Source organism: Eretmochelys imbricata, chromosome 2 (assembly GCF_965152235.1).
Source record: "Eretmochelys imbricata isolate rEreImb1 chromosome 2, rEreImb1.hap1, whole genome shotgun sequence".
NCBI classification, from domain to species: Eukaryota; Metazoa; Chordata; order Testudines; family Cheloniidae; genus Eretmochelys; species Eretmochelys imbricata.
In genome coordinates, this window is record NC_135573.1 from 208,562,717 (window position 1) to 208,582,148 (window position 19,432).

A 19,432-nucleotide genomic window follows, 5' to 3' on the forward strand; every position below is an offset into this window, starting at 1 on the left:
GATGCATTCAATGAAATGCACACAAAATAATTTTCAAAATTTCATTATAGACATCCCTTGGTAAATACAAAGATCTGTATTATTACAGCAATTAGACACAACAAGGTATAGGTTAATTGGTCATTAATACACTTCTTGGGTGGTTGAAGTTACTCGGCCTTTTGCTTCACAATGCACATAAGGCACATTTTAATAGGCCATTAAAACATGGCTTGTTATGTCTTATTGCTGAAGTAATCTATTATTTGAATTAACAAGAACTGTGCTAGCAGTTCTTTTGGAATGAAACAAGTGGTATTCAGATGAGACCATATTTAATGCTTTTTGCCTGGGAAATGAATGAGAGCACTGTTCTCCAAATATGCTGCTCTCCATTTACAGTTGGGAAAACCAGAAAAGTCTAGTGTTTCTCAAAAGGTCTAGAACTTTTTGGAAAGATTTTCAGTCAGATTGTCCCCTCTACCTCAGTGGGGTAAGTGAATGACTCAATGCATAGATACTTCAGCTATGAACACTAAAGAAAAACCAAGGATGGATGGATGAATGGATAGGCGGGCATAGAAGGAATAGGAAACTTGCCCGCCACAACACCATTCTCATAGAATCATAGAATATCAGGGTTGGAAGGGACCCCTGAAGGTCATCTAGTCCAACCCTCTGCTCAAAGCAGGACCAATTCCCAGTTAAATCATCCCAGCCAGGGCTTTGTCAAGCCTGACCTTAAAAACCTCTAAGGAAGGAGATTCCACCACCTCCCTAGGTAACGCATTCCAGTGTTTCACCACCCTCTTAGTGAAAAAGTTTTTCCTAATATCCAATCTAAACCTCCCCCACTGCAACTTGAGACCATTACTCCTCATTCTGTCATCTGCTACCGTTGAGAACAGTCTAGAGCCATCCTCTTTGGAACCCCCTTTCAGGTAGTTGAAAGCAGCTATCAAATCCCCCCTCATTCTTCTCTTCTGCAGGCTAAACAATCCCAGCTCTCTCAGCCTCTCCTCATAAGTCATGTGTTCTAGACCCGTAATCATTTTTGTTGCCCTTCGCTGGACTCTCTCCAATTTATCCACATCCTTCTTGTAGTGTGGGGCCCAAAACTGGACACAGTACTCCAGATGAGGCCTCACCAATGTCGAATAGAGGGGGACGATCACGTCCCTCGATCTGCTCGCTATGCCCCTATTTATACGTCCCAAAATGCCATTGGCCTTCTTGGCAACAAGGGCACACTGCTGACTCATATCCAGCTTCTCGTCCACTGTCACCCCTAGGTCCTTTTCCGCAGAACTGCTGCCTAGCCATTCGGTCCCTAGTCTGTAGCGGTGCATTGGATTCTTCCATCCTAAGTGCAGGACCCTGCACTTATCCTTATTGAACCTCATCAGATTTCTTTTGGCCCAATCCTCCAATTTGTCTAGGTCCTTCTGTATCCTATCCCTCCCCTCCAGCGTATCTACCACTCCTCCCAGTTTAGTATCATCCGCAAATTTGCTGAGAGTGCAATCCACACCATCCTCCAGATCATTTATGAAGATATTGAACAAAACCGGCCCCAGGACCGACCCTTGGGGCACTCCACTTGATACCGGCTGCCAACTAGACATGGAGCCATTGATCACTACCCGTTGAGCCCGACAATCTAGCCAGCTTTCTACCCACCTTATAGTGCATTCATCCAGCCCATACTTCCTTAACTTGCTGACAAGAATACTGTGGGAGACCGTGTCAAAAGCTTTGCTAAAGTCAAGAAACAATACATCCACTGCTTTCCCTTCATCCACAGAACCAGTAATCTCATCATAAAAGGCAATTAGATTAGTCAGGCATGACCTTCCCTTGGTGAATCCATGCTGGCTGTTCCTGATCACTTTCCTCTCATGCAAGTGCTTCAGGATTGATTCTTTGAGGACCTGCTCCATGATTTTTCCAGGGACTGAGGTGAGGCTGACTGGCCTGTAGTTCCCTGGATCCTCCTTCTTCCCTTTTTTAAAGATTGGCACTACATTAGCCTTTTTCCAGTCATCCGGGACTTCCCCCATTTGCCACGAGTTTTCAAAGATAATGGCCAATGGCTCTGCAATCACAGCCGCCAATTCCTTCAGCACTCTCGGATGCAGCTCGTCCGGGCCCATGGACTTGTGCACGTCCAGCTTTTCTAAATAGTCCCTAACCACCTCTATCTCCACAGAGGGCTGGCCATCTCTTCCCCATTTTGTGATGCCCAGCTTCTCCCCACTTCCTCTGGAGTTTTGTAGGTTGGGCCTCTGTAATACTTGAACATGAGAGAGAATGGATAAGGGGGACAGCTGCTCTCAGTGTAATTATTCTCTGTGGATCCCGTAAATTTCTGATTGCCAGTTAATGTGCTTCAAGGATTAGCTCCTGCTAGGTCATCTTCCTGGACTCTCTTCCTAGCCCAGGGGAGGGCAAACTATGGCCCGTGGGCCAGATCCGGCCCATCAGGTCTTTCAGTCCGGCCCATGTGATTGCCAGCCCCATGACGCGGCAGGGCTAAGGCAGGCTCCCTGCCTGCCTTGGCCCCACGTGCTCCCGGAAGCAGCCGGCACCACATCCCTGCAACCCCTGGGGGAGGGAGGGCAGAGGGCTCTGTGCGCTGCCCTTGCCTGCAAGCACGTTCCCCCTCTCCCCGCAGCTCCCATTGGCCAGGAATGGGGAACTGCGGTCAATGGGAGCTTCGGGGGTAGTACCCACAGTGAGGGCAGCGCACAGCTGAGTCACCTAGCCCACCCCACCCCCAGGAGCCACTGTCCAGCATGCTGGCCACTTCCAGGAGTGGCGTGGGGCCAGGGCAGGCAGTGAACCTGCCTTAGCCCCGCTGCGTGCCACTGCCACCCCGGAGCCACTCAAGGTAAGTGGCACCAGGTCAGATCCCACACCCCAAACCCCTCCTGCACCCCGCACACCAACGCCCTGCCTTGAGCCATCTCCCGCACTCCTTACCCCCTCCTGCACCAGAACCCCCTGCCCTGAGCCTCCTAACCCCATGCCTTGAGCCCTTATTGCACCCCTCCTGCACCCCAACCCCCTGTCCTGAGCCCCTGCCACATCCCGCACCCCTCCTGCACCCCAGCTCCTTTCCCGGAGCCCCCTTCCTGAACACCACACCCCCTCCCACAGCCCACACTCCCTCCTGCACCCCAACCCCCTGCCTCAGCCATACATTCATGGCCCTGCATACAATTTCCCCACCCAGATGTGGCCCTCAGGCCAAAAAGTTTGCCTACCCCTACCCTAGCCCCTACCACTAAAGAGGATGATCTGAGGAAAACTTCTGTCAACAATCGTGTCCTGGAGTTTCTTGGATGTATTGCGTCTCTTGTCCCTTCAGTGGGTATCTTTGCAGGAAGTGATGGTTTGACTATTATGCTTTAAAGTCCTGGTGACTGTGTCCCCGTTTCCTCTCCCTGTATCAACATTCATTCAGTGTTATCAGGGCTGAAAATTAGTTGCTTCCAAGACTGCAGAGCATGTCAAATTACAGAAAGGATCTCTTAAACCAGAACAGAGTAATTAAAACACAATCTAAATTTACTCCTCACTCTAGAGATCCTAATCCATTTTCCTGTGTCTGTCTTTTAGATTATAAACTCTTTGCAGCAAGGGTTGTCTTTATATTTGTGTCTTATACTTTTTCAGTTCTTAGCAAAAAAATAATGATAGCAGCAGCCCCAAAACTAGTCTACAATCATACTTTGCAAGTAGGCTAAAGTATATCTGTATTCTAGTACATTTAGAAAAAATACATTAGTGCTCCAAAATACAGTGAAGCAAATAAGCTATGACAAGAGAGAGAGATGGTATAGAGAGATATGAAGTGACTCAAAGCAAGTTAGAAAAAAAGAATCTGTTTATTCAGAACTGAACTAAACGGGGAATCTGGCATATTGATCTGACAATATTAAGTCTTAACATTGTATTATTTGGATGGTTTTGTACCTACATACTTTAACGTCACAGAGATAAAACTATGGTGTTGCATGCCCTGTTTATCAAAAACCTGTATGAACAAAAGAAAAGGAATTTGTTTCTTCATCTTCTTCATTTTTGTGTTGTTGATTCCACATTTTATTTTAATCTGAAAATTAATTACATTTTGCATTAAATTAGGATACATACAGATGTTATTAATTGGAAACACAATGCATTATTAATAATAAGGGAATGTTTCATTTAAGCTCCAGAGATCTGGTCAGGTGAGGAGCTAAGTGCTTCCTGAAAAGGAGACAAGGGTCTTTCAGGAGGTGCTCAGCACACCTCTCAGGGCTGCACCCACGACCTCTGATATTTGTTTTCTATTAATATTTTAAAAGATTTTCAATATGTTTCTGTTGCCTTCATTAAATAATGTGGATGCTTGTGATGGCCAAAAGAAAAATCTAATCCTTCCTGTGCTGAGCGCCTCTTGCCAGGCATTGATTGCACTCAGTTCCCAATGAGGTCAATAGGTTGAGGACACCTTGCAGGACTGGATCGCCTACCCCATTAGCACCTGCTACTCTCATTGACTTCAGTAAGAGTTGAGAATTCTCAGCCCCTCTAAAGAGGTGTTCAACACCTTTCACAATTAAGCCCTTAATTTCCAGTGAAAATGGCTCATGCAAATGTAGAAAAAGAGTATGTTTTCTGTTTCAGAAGGTACTTAGTCAAAATGTTGGGTCTGATCTAGTTTACAGCAATGGAAATCAGAAGCAACAGTGATGGAGTTAACATCAGAGTAAAAGAGATGTAAGTGAAAGGAGAATCAAGCCCTTGTATTTTTTTTTTTTTTTTGGAAGTTGATATCTGTTTCCTCTGTGTCAGATGCATTGCTACACAGGGCCCATCCTGTCCTCAGATACACAATAGGAATAATAGGAATTACACTTGTGAAACTGAGGCCAGGATTGGGCCTTTAATTATCTTATTCATTCCAAAATACTTTAACAAAAGTCCGTGAACGACTATTTTTATTGAAGAACTAAAACATAATATAGGCTATTAATTCAAATTTTAATTAAATGGCTGTGTGTTGATTTTGATATGTAATATAGAATGCACTCTGTACCTCACAATCCTTATATTCAATTTTAAACTTAATTTGTTAGTCATTCTCAATAAATTTCTATTGCATCCATGGGAAAATATGTGAGCCCTCTGGTGGTCAAAACAATACTTTTATTTCCCATGGATGGTATGCTAAAATAGCATATCCTAACAGGAAAAGTGTCTGCTTTATATAGTTCAAAGATATTGAATTAAAATTTTGTTAAGATTGTACTTTTACTAAGACTTCTTGTATGTTTTTCCTCCATAGGTGATTTTACACTGATCCGTACTACCTCTGTAAAGCCAAAAGTAATGATATCTGAATCAAAACCTTTGCATTAAAAATAACCAACTTAGGACTTGTCTACACTATGAAATTAAGTTGACCTAACTTATGTCGGTATACATCCGCCACAGTAATTACATCACTTGTGCATGTTGTTGCCTGAGTTTCGGGGATTTACAGTGTCTACACTTTGCTCTTTGTGTCGGCAGTTTTTGTCCTCACCAGGAACGCTTGCACCAGCTGAACTGTCAATGTGGCACTTTGTGGGACAGCTTCTCAAAGCCAGCAACAGTTGATATAAGCAATGCAGTGTCTAAACTAACACTGCGTTGACCTAACTACATCCATGGGTGGCCAGTGACCCGGCCATTGGGCGAGGCTAGTCCCCCCCCTTGTGCCCGACACCCCTTCCCTTTTTTTCCCTTCCCCTTCTGCCCCCCTGCCCTGTAGGAGCCCAGAATGCACCCCCGCAGTGCCCCCAGCCCCAGTGCCCCGGGCGGCCAGGCAGCATGGTCCCAGCACCAGCCACCCTGAGTCCCTGCGGGAGGCAGGCCAGCCAGCCCCAGCCCCACCCAGCCTGGGCCAGGGCAGAGCACCAGGAACTGCAGAAGGCGGTTGGGTGGTGTATAGGCGGGGCCATGCCAGGCTGTTTGGGGAGTCACAGCCTCCCCCTGCCTACGTTACCCGCCACCCATGACTACATCAACATTGACTCTGCACCGCTCGTGGAGATGGAGTTGTTAAGTCGGTGTAATGTGCGAGTTACATCAGCAGGAGCGAAATTTTAACGTAGACACTTACATAGTTAGGTCAACGTAAACTGCCTTATGTTGACCTAACTCTGTAGTGTAGACCAGAGCTCAGAAAAATCACAGTTCCTCCACACAGAGATACATGACTTTGTTCTCCACTGCCTTATACTTTGTGAAGGCATGAACTCTTTTGCCCAATGGGTGTAAAATACTACCCTTCTGATCTGGTAGTATTTTATACCCACTTTGCACAAATAAATGACTACATACAGTTCAATGTGGCAGAGAATTAAGCCCATGATGTTTAATATTTATAGAAACAGCCATGTTAAAAAGGTATTAACTTTTAAATGGCCAAGTTAAACAAGTCATAATTAAAGCTAACTTGATCATCCTGCCCAATTTAGCACTTCAGTGTGTCGCCGGGCTTTAATAAATTCAAAGATTTTTATGGCTCAGAAGGATATCTATTGTTTCCAGAGTTGTTGTAGCCATGTTAGTCCCAGGATATGAGAAAGACAAGCTAGGTGAGGGAATATATTTTATTGGACCAACTTCTGTTAGTGGAAGATACAAGCTTTTGAGCTACACAGAGCTCTTTTTCAGGTCTGGGGAAGGAAGCAGAGTGTCTGAGCTAAATACAAGTTAGGACAGATTGTTAAGCAGAAAATCTAAACTCCCTCATACACTGCCACCACAGCTTCAACAACCACCACCTGTCCATTAAACTCTCTCTGGAACACTCCCACAATAGAATCAACTTCCTGGACACCACAATGAGCTTCTGCAATGGAACCCTACAGAAAACCACATACAAGAAACCCACAGATCACCACACCTACCTCCTCAGATCCAGCAATCACTACAGACACCCCAAAAAATCTGTAAGCTACAGCCAGGCACTCAGATACCACAGAATTTTCTCTGAAGAGAAAGTCCAGGATACACATCTAAACATACTTAAAACCACCTTCACTAAACAAGGACACTCCACCAGAGAAGTAGGTTGAATCATGGAAAGGTCAGGAGATACAATACAGGAAAAGGAAAGCCACTGACTGCACACCACTAGTTATCATCTACCAGCCCACCCTGGATCCCATACAGGAGTTCATCAATTACAACTGATATTTGATGGGGACCACATCCTGTTAGAAATCTTTCCTGAACAAGGACACTCCACCAGAGAAGTAGGTTGAATCATGGAAAGGTCAGGAGATACAATACAGGAAAAGGAAAGCCACTGACTGCACACCACTACTTATCATCTACCAGCCCACCCTGGATCCCATACAGGAGTTCATCAATTACAACTGATATTTGATGGGGACCACATCCTGTTAGAAATCTTTCCTGAATCCCCTCTTCTGGCCTTCAAATAACCCCCCTCTGCTCCCACTGCCTCACCAAGCTCACCATCAGAAGCAAGCTCCCTACAGACCAGGACACACCAACTCAAAGCAGCACCGGACCCTGTCAGAACAACAGACACAAAAACTTACAGATATATCTTCACTGCTACAATGAGTAATAGTTCCCACAACACACCTTTCAAGACCCATGAGTCCTACACATGCCTATCACAACAAGTGGTTTATATCATCCAGTGCATCAAATGCCCCAATAACAACTATTTCAGTGAAACCAGACAGTCACTAAACTCTCAAATAAACTCACACAGAAAAATGATAAAAGACAAAAACACCATATCACTGGGGCTGAACACTTTTCACAAAGTGATCACTTCGTATCTGATCTTTCAGTACTTGTCCTCAAGGAAAACCTGCACAACACCTTCAAAAGGTGAGCATGGGAACTTAAATTCATAACTCTGCTAGACTCCAAAAGCCATGAACTTAGAGATACTCGTTTAATGGTTCATTACAACAATTTGTAATGTACCACACTACCCACTACCCTTTATTGCCCACTTCAAACACTTTATTCATATCCGTCAAACTCCCAAGCGCCCACTTCATTTTAAATGACCGCCAATAATATGCATTACCCATTCTGTTTAATAATCTGTCCCAATTTGTATTTTAGCTTGGGCTCTGCTTCTTTCCCTGGACCTGAAGAAGAGCTTTATGCAGGTCGAAAACTTGTATCTTTCACCAATAGAAGTTGGTCCAATAAAAGATATTACCTCACCCGCCTTGTCTCAAGGATATGCATCCGATAAAGTGAGCTGTAGCTCACGAAACCTTATGCTCAAATAAATTTGTTAGTCTCTAAGGTGTCACAAGTACTCCTTTTCTTCAAAGATATCTGTAACACTCTTGTGTGATTGATATTAACTTGCCAGCAGAACAAAGTGCCACCAGGCTGGTGTCCTACAGAATCACAGAATATCCACAGTAATCCATCAAAAACTGGAATGTAATTTGCTACTGAACTTTCATACCCATTTGTTTATAACAGTTAGAACTTGATGGTGTTTGCACCTGGTTTTTCACTTAAGGATTCATAGAGTTTAAGACCAGAGGGACTACCAGATCATCTAGTCTGACATCCTGTCTGTCTATCACAGGCCACGAACACCATCCAGCACCAGCATACTAAGACAACAACTGAAATTAGACCAAACTATTACAGCTCGATTGTTATGTGCCACAGGCAGAGAATAGGTGGGACCGAGGTGCAGCAGTGCCTGAGGCCCTGCAATGGCAGGGAAATGATTGAGTGTTTCCTATTGCTAACACCTACACTTAAAATCTAAGACCTCTGTCATTAACTGTATGTTAACATCCAGCAGAATTACAGAAAGGAGCTGACACCCAGTAATTTCAGATAGTCATAGTTTTCTCTGCAAACTCTTAGATCATTGATACACTGATTTTTCTTCTCCACAAGTCTGGCCATTTATATTTAAACCAGGATTAAAACCCTAAGTGTATTGTAAGAGCCTTTTTTAACATACACTGAAGTCAAAGGGAGATTTGCCATCAATTTCAATTGAGCAAAATTAAGCTGTAATTGCCCAGCTGCTAACAAAGAAAAATAATTTACATGTCCATGTGTTAATGTATTTTTATTACACCCAGATGTCCAGGTTTATGAAAACAAAGAAGGGCCCTCCCGTTAACCTTAATTATGGTGTTTTGCCATCTTTATTAACTTGACAAAGGTGTCAGTGCTGCTGTTTTTGTTATTGGACAAGTTCTCTCAACCCCCCCTCTCCCCGACTCCCACACACTGCTCGGGCAGCACATATGAACCCTTAATGCACCACAACAGTTTGAGGAGAAGTCCCCCAGCACAGGCACAGCAAACGATCAGCATTCACAGTGCTATGCTGCCTACCTTGCAACTAGAGATGGGCAAAAATTTTCAGCCAAAGTTTTTCTCAACTGAAAAATGCAGATTTGCATCGAATAAAGTGATCTATGCACTTCCAGTGCTGTGCCTTCAGAAGTGGCAGCTCAGAATCAGACCCATTATCTATTTATTAAGTACCAACTTTGTGCTTGGCCCTGTTTTAAATGAGGACATTTCCTGCTCTGAAGCAGAGAGTTTATTTGTGTATATAATTTTGTTTCACTTTTGGAGGGCTTCACAGAAAAATGAGTCATTCAGAGGAGGGACTTGAATGTGGAGACAGTTGATGGCTAGGGAATTTGGAATGAGGGATAATGGCACAGAGGTGGAAGCAGAAGGAGGAGGAGACAAATGGGGCGATAAGACTGGCTGAGACCGACAGCACCACAAAACCTAATTACAGCTGAGGAAGTTGGTGAATTTCATATGACAAAAATGGCACTTGAATACTAACAAGTTCTGCCCCATTATTGTCACTTTTTAAATCCATTATGTTTGAGGGCATTTAAAATTTGGCAGATCAAGTTTCCCCAACTTTGTGCCAGTGCATCCTTAAGAAATAATGTAGGAGCTAGGAGACATGGCATAATACAAGCACTCAACGAATGAATTTCACTTCTGTGCCAGGGGACCAGCACAAAGTCATTTCACCACTTAAGTCTCATTTAAGCCCTCAAAACAAAATTTAAGTGGGATTTAGATGGTGCATAGGGCTTGTGATGGGTCCCTGCACAGGGATGGGAATGTCTCTTAATATCTTCTTTCAGATATTAGCATTTCAGATGGAGCATACTTTTCATTTGTTTTCGTTTTATGGCATTTTTGAAAAAATGATTTGTCTTTCCATGGCTCTGTGATTCATTTGATTGTTTTCTCTCATTTTAAGATAAATTTTAATGTTTTAATCTGTTTGCTGTCATCTCTCATTTCTGTGAAGCATTTAGATTGTCATGCAGATAGGTTCTATATAAAGAAGATGTATTATAATAATTAAAGTTAGAGAACCTTGAGTCATCTCTTACATAGTACATTTCTTACTAAAGATAGTGCTTGCACTCCCATCACCCTGAACCTTCATTTCTACGGGTAGTGCTTCCTTTTAGGTGACTGGGAGGAGGTGCAGTTTCCAAGTGTGTCAATGCAGAAGAGCAAGGATGAAATATTAAACGAGAATGACAGGGTGGATTTAACACTGATATGTTCAGAGAATTACTTTACTCAATAAAAGCAATGATCAGGATACTGCCGCAGAGCTTGATTTCATCATATCAGCTCTCAAACAAATAGAATAGGGACAGGTCAGCACTCCAGAGGGAGATCTCCAAAGTACAATGGTGCTCCAGGAAGTGGTGTTGTTGAGTGAGGAGGTGGTACTCTCTTCTCTGAGGTTATGTTTACCGTGCAGTCATGGGATGTGATTGTACCTCATGTAGACATACCCAAGCTAGCTTTAATCTAGCTGGTACTGGCACAATGAAGTCACGGCAGCGTGGGCTCTACGAGCCCATCCGGGAACCTTGATTAATTACTCAGACAGCTAGCTCACACAGAAGCCCATTCTGCCATGGCTTCACTCCTCCAGTCCCCAAGCCAGCTAGATTAAAGCTAGCTTGGGTGTGTCTCCACAAGCTTCAATCACACACCACAATTACAGCACAGACATACGCCGAGTCAGGAATGAACCAATGCCCAGCAAAGTGCTAGGGGACAATGCTGCTGAAGGTTGTGTCTTTTGGATAAGGGGCTTTTGGATGCTGGCTCAGCCCTTTTACCTGCGTAGGCTTCCCTAATTAGTACCACTGATTTCAGTGACTACTATGGAGCAATGCCGGGGTGCAAAATCACCAATGCTCAGGTTTACCCCATCCACGTTCCCTCCCTTTTCTGGCACGCTCCCATACTGACCTCTACTCTGCCCCTGGAATGCCCCCTGTACTGGGGACTGCTGCAGAAGCAGCACAGAGGTGATGGAGTCACCTTCGCCCTCTGCACCAGTGCAATTCATTGCAGGGCACGGAGGAGCAATAGAACAATGATGAACCAGGACTATGGACTTCAGTGGGAGCTGTGAATGCCTGGCATTTCTGAGAATCAGGCCCATAAAGTGTTGTTGTTTTATTTTATCTGCACTGCTAGGTTTAATGCTCCAGGATTAACCCCTTATTCCCCACAAAATAATTATCCAGTCCTTACTGCGCACTCCCATATTCTTCTTCAAGTGCTTGCTCATATCCATTCCAATTAGGTGTGTGCGTGCTGCGTGCACGATCGTCAGAAAATTTTTACCCTAGCAACACTCATTGGGTCAGCTGAGGCGCCCCCTGGAGTGGCGCCTTCATGGCGCCAGATATATGCCCCAGCCGACCCAGCGTCCCCTCAGTTCCTTCTTACCGCCTGTGACGGTCGTTGGAACTGTGGAGCACAGCTTAGCTGATCTCCACTCTCCCTAGCATTCGCTTTAGTACCTGTTAATAGTTTGTGATTAGTTGTTTATAGTTTTTAGTAGTTGTTAATAGTTTAGTTAGATTTAGTTTACTTAGTGGGGTGGAACAGAGTTTTCTCTCCTCTCTCCTGTCCTGGTACATGGGCCCATGCCTGGGTCTCCGGGCTTCAAACCCTGCTTGGCTTGCCTGAAGCTGATGCAAACGGGAGACCCCCACGACTCTTGCCTAAAGTGTCTGGGGGAATCCCACCAAGCGGACAAGTGCTGCATTTGCAAAGCCTTCAAGCCGAGGACCTAAAAGGAGTAGGACTTTAGACTGAAGCAGCTCCTTATGGTGGCAGCACTTAGCCCAGTCCCTTTCTCCGTGCACCGGGACTCGGTGCCATCGTCTTCGGTGCGGAGTGCCCCTGCGGCACCGACTGGTCCAGCACTGCTTTCGGACTCTGCTAAAGACTTGTGGCGCCAGATCTCCCCGGCACCTCCACCACCACGGCACCGGTCCCTATCTCCGGGCCAGAAGAAGAAGCAGCCCAAGCAGGTGCCGACTGCTTCTTGTTTGTCGGTTCGACAACCACCGATGCTTCCCGCACCGCAGTTGGAGCTGCGTCCATTGCCGGAGCACACAAGACAAGTAACAGCTCCTGCACCATCAACTGTGGCGCCTCAAGGGCCGTTGAGTCTGATGCACACCGCGGTCGAGCTGAGGCTGGCTTCCACGCCGGAGACCTTTTCAACAGCGCGGGACTTGATCGCGCTCACAGAGTGGTCTCCCCTGCAGCCGGCAGCACTTCCGGTGTGGGTGGCGCCGTCGAAGGGAAAACCATCCCTGATACGACCGCCATCCCCGAGCAAAGCAGGACGGCACCTGTCCCAGTCCCGATCTTGGTCCTGGCACGCATCACGGCGTCACATGCAGTCCCGGCACTGATCTTGTTCTCTGCACCGGTTGTACTCGCGACGCTGCTCCGGCTCACGGAGATCCGAATTCCCGTATGGCCGGTACTGATCGGACTCCCGGCACCGCTCCCAGTACAAGTCAGAGCAGCACTCGACCCGGAGCCAGTCCCGGCGCCGATCTCACCGGAGGTTGCCATCGAGATCCAGATCAGGCTCCTGGTACTGATACGACTGCAGACACCGATTGACGTCTTGGTGCCGTTCTGCATCACGCCACTGGTCCCCGGCACCATACAGCACCGGGGGACTCAGCGCTGACATGTACAGCACCGCTTTGGCCGTCTTGCTCTGCCTCTGCGTTGTCACTCTCACAAGGTGGCTACCACACCCAGGACCAGAGTGAGGACGGTGCAGGCCAGTGGCTGGACGAAGGCCAGAACCCAGGCCAAGGACCTCCACAGTGGTCTTTTTGGAACCCCTGGGCATACCATCAGGCCCAAGGGGTTCCTTCAGGGCTTTCTGTTCCACCCCTTCGGAGCCCCGAGTACCGGAGGCCACTGTGTCTCCCCCCCCGGGGGGTTCTGAAGTGACTGTTCCAGCACCAATACAGGCCTACGCCCCTAGCGTGGTGGACCTCGGGCAACAAGATCCTCCACAAGAGGACCTCACACAGGATCCCTTAGTCATGGGGTATCTTCCTCCTCCTCGCCTGATGAGGCAGTGGCGGGGACTACGGTTTTGGGCCCTCCTCCTAGGGACCTCCACACTCACCAGGAACTGCTCCGCAGGGTGGCGCACAATATGAACCTCCAGGTAGAGGAGGTGGTGGAGGTAGAGGACCCTGTGGTTGACTTTCTGTCGGCAGAGGCACTGTCCAGAGTGGCCCTCCCCGTTATACGGACAATACAGACTGATGCCAAGACAATCTGGCAACCACCAGTCTCTATTCCACCTATGGCCAAGGGGGTGGAAAGGAAGTACTTTGTCACCTCAAAGGAATACGGGTACCTCTATATGCACCCCCAACCATGCTCCCTTGTCGTGGCTTTGGTCAACGAGAAGGAACAGCACGGTCAGCAGGCCCTGGCGCCTAAATCAAAGGACGCTAGACGCCTAGACTTGTTTGGGGGCAAGGTGTACTCGGCTGGAGACTTGCAGCTCAGGGTGGCCAATGAGCAGGCACTCCTGAGCCAATATGACTATAATTCGTGGCACTCTATGGAAAAAGTCAAAGAGTTGGTTCCACAGGAGTCCAGAGAAGAATTTGGGGCTGTAGTAGAGGAGGGCAAGAAGGTGGCCAGAACCTCCCTACAAGCCTCTCTGGACACGGCGGACTCGGCGGCTAGGACCCTGGCCTCAGGCATAGCCATGCGCCGCATCTCGAGGCTGCAGGTCTCTGGCTTACCACCAGAGTTGCAGCAGACCCTCCAGGATGCCCTTTGATGGTCAGGGCCTATTCTCCGAAAAGACAGACTCAAGGCTGCAGAGTTATTATACCAATAAAATAAAAACCAGCAGGATCTTATTAAAGGGGAAAAGGCAAAATGCCACATTTGTTGTGAATACAGAAAGAATCATAGTAAGCAGTTAGTTATAGCTATAACATTCCATTCAATCTCATATTTATTCACACATTCATTCATACACACACACACACACAGGTTCTGCAAGGTTGTTATCATAGTTACCACCCCTAGAGTTGCTCATGCCAAGCCACTGGCCAGGTGGCCTGGACATGAGGAGGGAGCAGGGCCTTGTCAGATGCTCATCTGATGCTCCTGGAAGTTGGTTTGCAGAATCAGACCCCAAAGTTCTCACTTTCTAGAGTCCATTTTTATAGGAATTTCTTCCTATGCCAGTCTATGGGAATTGCTTCATCATGCTGTTGCTGAATCAATCAGCAGATGGCACATTCCTGATGGCTCCGTGCTGCCAGATGTTATCTTGTTCTTTGGTTCTCCCATTCTTGAGGCTGTTGGGTGGATTCCAGTCTGCCCTCCAGGGGTTCTCTGGTTATTTCCACTTGCACCTTCTTCAGCTGATGGACACTGGATTCTTAGGCTGGCGCCTCCCTGATCATTCAGTTATTATCCACACCAAGCATCCATCCACATACATCCTCTATCTCAATTTTAATCACAATTGTTAACAAAGCGAGATGAATACAACAAAAGGTGGGGGGAATCTCTGGGTGCTGTTTCTGTTGTTACAGAGTATTGCTTTGAGTCTCTCTCTTTGTGAGTAGTTGTTGTTACAAAGAATTGCTTTGAGAACAGACTCTCTTGCTTTGAGAACTGTCTTAGAATGTACTAACACAATTAGCAACTTGCAAATTTCACACATAGAGGGAGAGAAACAGTACCAAAAACCAAAAGATCTCTTAATCAGTAATACCCTGGAATTTAAACTATGGGGAATCAAACTCATTTGTGATTTTAATACAGAACTTCTTTAATATGATCCAACAGAGTCTGAAGGACTCGAGAATTATCATGCGCTCTCTGGGAATGCATACCCCAGAAATGCAGAGAAGGCCCTTCAGACCACAGCCTCAGAGATCCTACCCTCCCCCTCGGCCAAGACAGGACTTCTTTAGAAGACGCGGTCGAGGTGATAAAAGAAAACAAACTGGGCACCAAGCCAGCCAAGGCCAGGGCCCTCCCAAGCCATTGGCAGGGCCTAAGCAGAACTTTTGAAGGTGCATCCAAAGATGGAGCACCCGTCTCCATTCAGATCCTTCCCCGCCTTTCCAAAATCGTCTCTCCCATTTCCTCCATGCATGGTCTCACATAACATCAGACGGTTGGGTCCTACGCACAGTGGAAAGGGGATACTCCCTCCAATTTGCTTCCCCCCCCCCTTCCCCGTCCCTCTTCAGGGACCCTTCTCATGAGCACCTCCTTCTACAGGAGGTCCAATTACTCCTAGCTGTGGGAGCGATAGAGGAGGTTCCAAGAGAGTCAAGGGGCAGGAGTTTTTACTCCCACTACTTCCTAATCCCCAAGGCCAAAGGCGGGCTTTGGCCCATCCTGGACCTACGTGGACTCAACAAATTCATGGTAAAGTTGAAGTTCTGCATGGTCTCACTAGGGACCATTATTCCTTCCCTAGATCCTGGAGACTGGTATGTCGCCCTTGACATGAAGAACGCGTACTTCCACATTGCGATCTACCCAGCGCACAGACGCTTCCTTCGCTTTGTAGTCAGTCAACAGCACTTTCAATTCACCATCCTTCCTTTCGGCCTGTCCACAGCCCCCAGGATGTTTACCAAGTGCATGACTGTTGTGGCTGCCTCCCTTCGTCAACAACGGATCCAAGTGTTCCCATATCTCGATGACTGGCTTATTCGGGGTTACTCCACGGATCAGGTGCAGTCTCATGTTCAGCTCACCACGAACATGTTCAATCAACTGCCTCCTGCTCAATGTCGTGAAATCCACTCTGGTACCAACCCAGAGGATAGAATTCATAGGAGCAGTCTTAGACTCAGGCCTATCCCGGGCACTTCTGCCGGAAGTACGCTTCCAATCCCTGGCGAACATCATCCACAGCCTGCAAAGCTTCCCGACTTTGATTGTGAAAACATGCCTATGCCTCCTGGGACACATGGCCTCTTGCAGATATGTGACCATGCACGCCAGGCTGCGACTATGTCCACTCCAAGCCTGGCTATCAACAGTATACCGCCCAGGTCAGGACAGCTTGTGCATGGTGGTTACCATCCCGCCAGGGATATTAGCCTCTCTAGGCTGGTGGCTGGAGCCCAAATCAGTGTGCGAAGGGGTGCCATTTCATGCCCCTCAGTCCTCCGTGTCCCTAGTCATGGATGCGTCATCCCTGGGATGGGGAGCCCACCTCAGGAACCTCCGTACACAAGGGCTGTGGTCAGCAGGAGAGTTATCCCTGCTCATCAATGTACTGGAACTCAGAGCAGTGCGCCTGGTCTGTCAAGCATTCCAGGAGTGCACCTGGCAGCTATTTCGGCTTTCCACCTGGGCGAAAATGGGCGTTCAGTCTTCTCCAATCCCATGGTCAGCAGATTTCTCAAGGGTTTGGAGTGGCTGTTCCCACGAATTCAACAACCGGTTCCTATGTGGGATCTTAACCTGGTCCTCTCCAAACTCATGGGTGCCCCATTTGAGCCAATGACCACCTGCTCGCTCCTGTACCTTTCCTGGAAGACAGCCTTCCTCATAGCTATCACCTCGGCGAGGTGTGTGTCTGAGCTCAGGGCACTCACATCAGAACCATCGTATACGGTGTTCCACAAGCACAAGGTACAGCTGCGACCCCACCTGGCCTTCCTCCCTTAGGTGGTGTCTGCCTTCCATGTCAACGAGGACATCTTCCTCCCTGTCTTCTACCTGAAGCTGCATGCCTCTTGATGGGAACAACAGCTGCACTCCATGGACGTTCGCAAGCCCTCGCCTTCTACATCGAGCGAACAAAACCTTTCAGGAAAACGTTGCAGCTATTTGTTGCTGTGACAGAACGGATGAAGGACCTTCCGGTCTCCTCCCAGCGCATCTCATTCTGGAGCACATCATGCGTCTGTGTGTGCTATGACTTGGCTGGTGTCCCAACTACGCACCTTACCATCCACTCCACGCGGGCTCAGGCTTCATCCTCTGCTTTCCTGGCACACGTACCCATACAGGAGATATGTAGGGCAGCGACTTGGTTATCGGTGCATACCTTCGCCGCCCATTATGCGATAGTTCAGCAGTCCAGGGGTGATGCTGCATTTGGTTCAGCGGTCCTTCACTCCGCAACATCTCACTCCAACCCCACCGCCTAGGTAAGGCTTGGGAGTCACCTAATTGGAATCGATATGAGCAAGCACTCGAAGAAGAAAAGACGGTAACTCACCTTTGTAACTGTTGTTCTTCGAGATGTGTTACTCATATCCATTCCAAATCCGCCCTCCTTCCCCTCTGTCGGAGTAGCCGGCAAGAAGGAACTGAGGGGGCGCTGGGTCAGCTGGGGCATATATCCGGCGCCATGAAGGCACCATTCCAGGGGGGCGCCTCTGCCAACCCACCGAGTGTTGCTAGGATAAAAATCTTCCGATTATCATGCATACGGCACGCACACACCTAATTGGAATGGATATGAGCAACACATCTCGAAGAACAACAGTTACAAAGGCGAGTAACCATCTTTTCCTTACCGATTTATTTGCCAAAGGTCAGAGATAAATACTGAAAATATTTACCCAACAAAATTTTTAAAATAACACCATGACATTTCCACGTAAAATAGCTGCAGGTGCTTTGTCTTCATCACATAGGGGACTGAAACTTCCTGACAATTGGAAAAAAGACATTAATGTTCAGAGCCCTTTATTAGCCAAACAAGATTTGTTTTAATTTTCCATTAGCAATAGCAGTAGTTCCATCAGGCTGCTCAACCAGCCACACCTGAGCAGAATCCAGAAGAGGATGTCTTTCTTTTCAGCCTGGAGTTTTTAACTCTTAGCGTGGCTGTGAAAAAGCACCTGATATAGCTGGGTTGCATAAGGTACAATACAGCATGATATTCTCCCCACAGCTATACTATAAATATAAACACATAGGTCCATTTACTCACACCACCCATCACTGCGGAGAAGCTCCTGGCACCTCTTTGAAACTCATACAGTTGTAATGTACTATTCAACAGAAGAAGCACACCACGATCTCCAGATGTAAAATGTATTGGGGATATTAAGTCAGCTGTCTGTCAAGAAACCAGTAACATCATGAGGTAGTGATTTGGTTCTGATTAAGTCTTTCTCTCTAACCAATTGATTTTTGCAGTCTGAAATATCTTACCCAGAAAGGTTTCAGAGTAACAGCCGTGTTAGTCTGTATTCGCAAAAAGAAAAGGAGTACTTGTGGCACCTTAGAGACTAACCAATTTATTTGAGCTGTAGCTCACGAAAGCTTATGCTCAAATAAATTGGTTAGTCTCTAAGGTGCCACAAGTACTCCTTTTCTTCTTACCCAGAAAGTGATTTTTATGCTGATTGTCTGTAGGTCAGGTTTACTAAATCATTCAGCCCATCTCTCTAGCAGCTGATCCACTCTGAACTGGGGACTGGTTTTTTTTAAGCATGAAGTAGTGACAATAATTACCCATCACATTTCCCTTTTTAAGGTGATGTCAGAGTTCCAATCATTCCCCCTGCCTATATTTGTATTCTGTTCTCATCTGAATTTGAGTGAAAATTGTGCTTTGCAAAGTAGACGGAAAAAATCCAGTACTATCTGTGTCAGCTTTAGTTTGTTTAGAATCCAACCATACATCTTAAGAGCTCTGAGATTGTCATTTCTTTTGATAACAGCACATTAGGTTTGCCTGAATCTACAAAAATATATATATTGAAATGGTTGTCTTTGAGCATATCTGATTGTTATTCTTTGACAGAGCTAACACTAAAGGGTCCATTTTGAGCTCATTCATTGAAAGCTGTGGGAGCAACAGCAGCCAGCTTTGCTCACTTCTTCCTCTAGAGATTTGAAAAGAAGCTATTGGAGTTTATCACACAGCTTTACAAAATACTACAGTCTCAGCATGCTGTTATAAAGAGGTTCTCACTCCAACTGGGATCATTAACAAATACTGTTTTATTACTCTCTAGCCTATTTTATCTTACACTTTGCAAAGCCTTTCTTTACCCACTTTGCTCAGTAGCTAGATTAAACA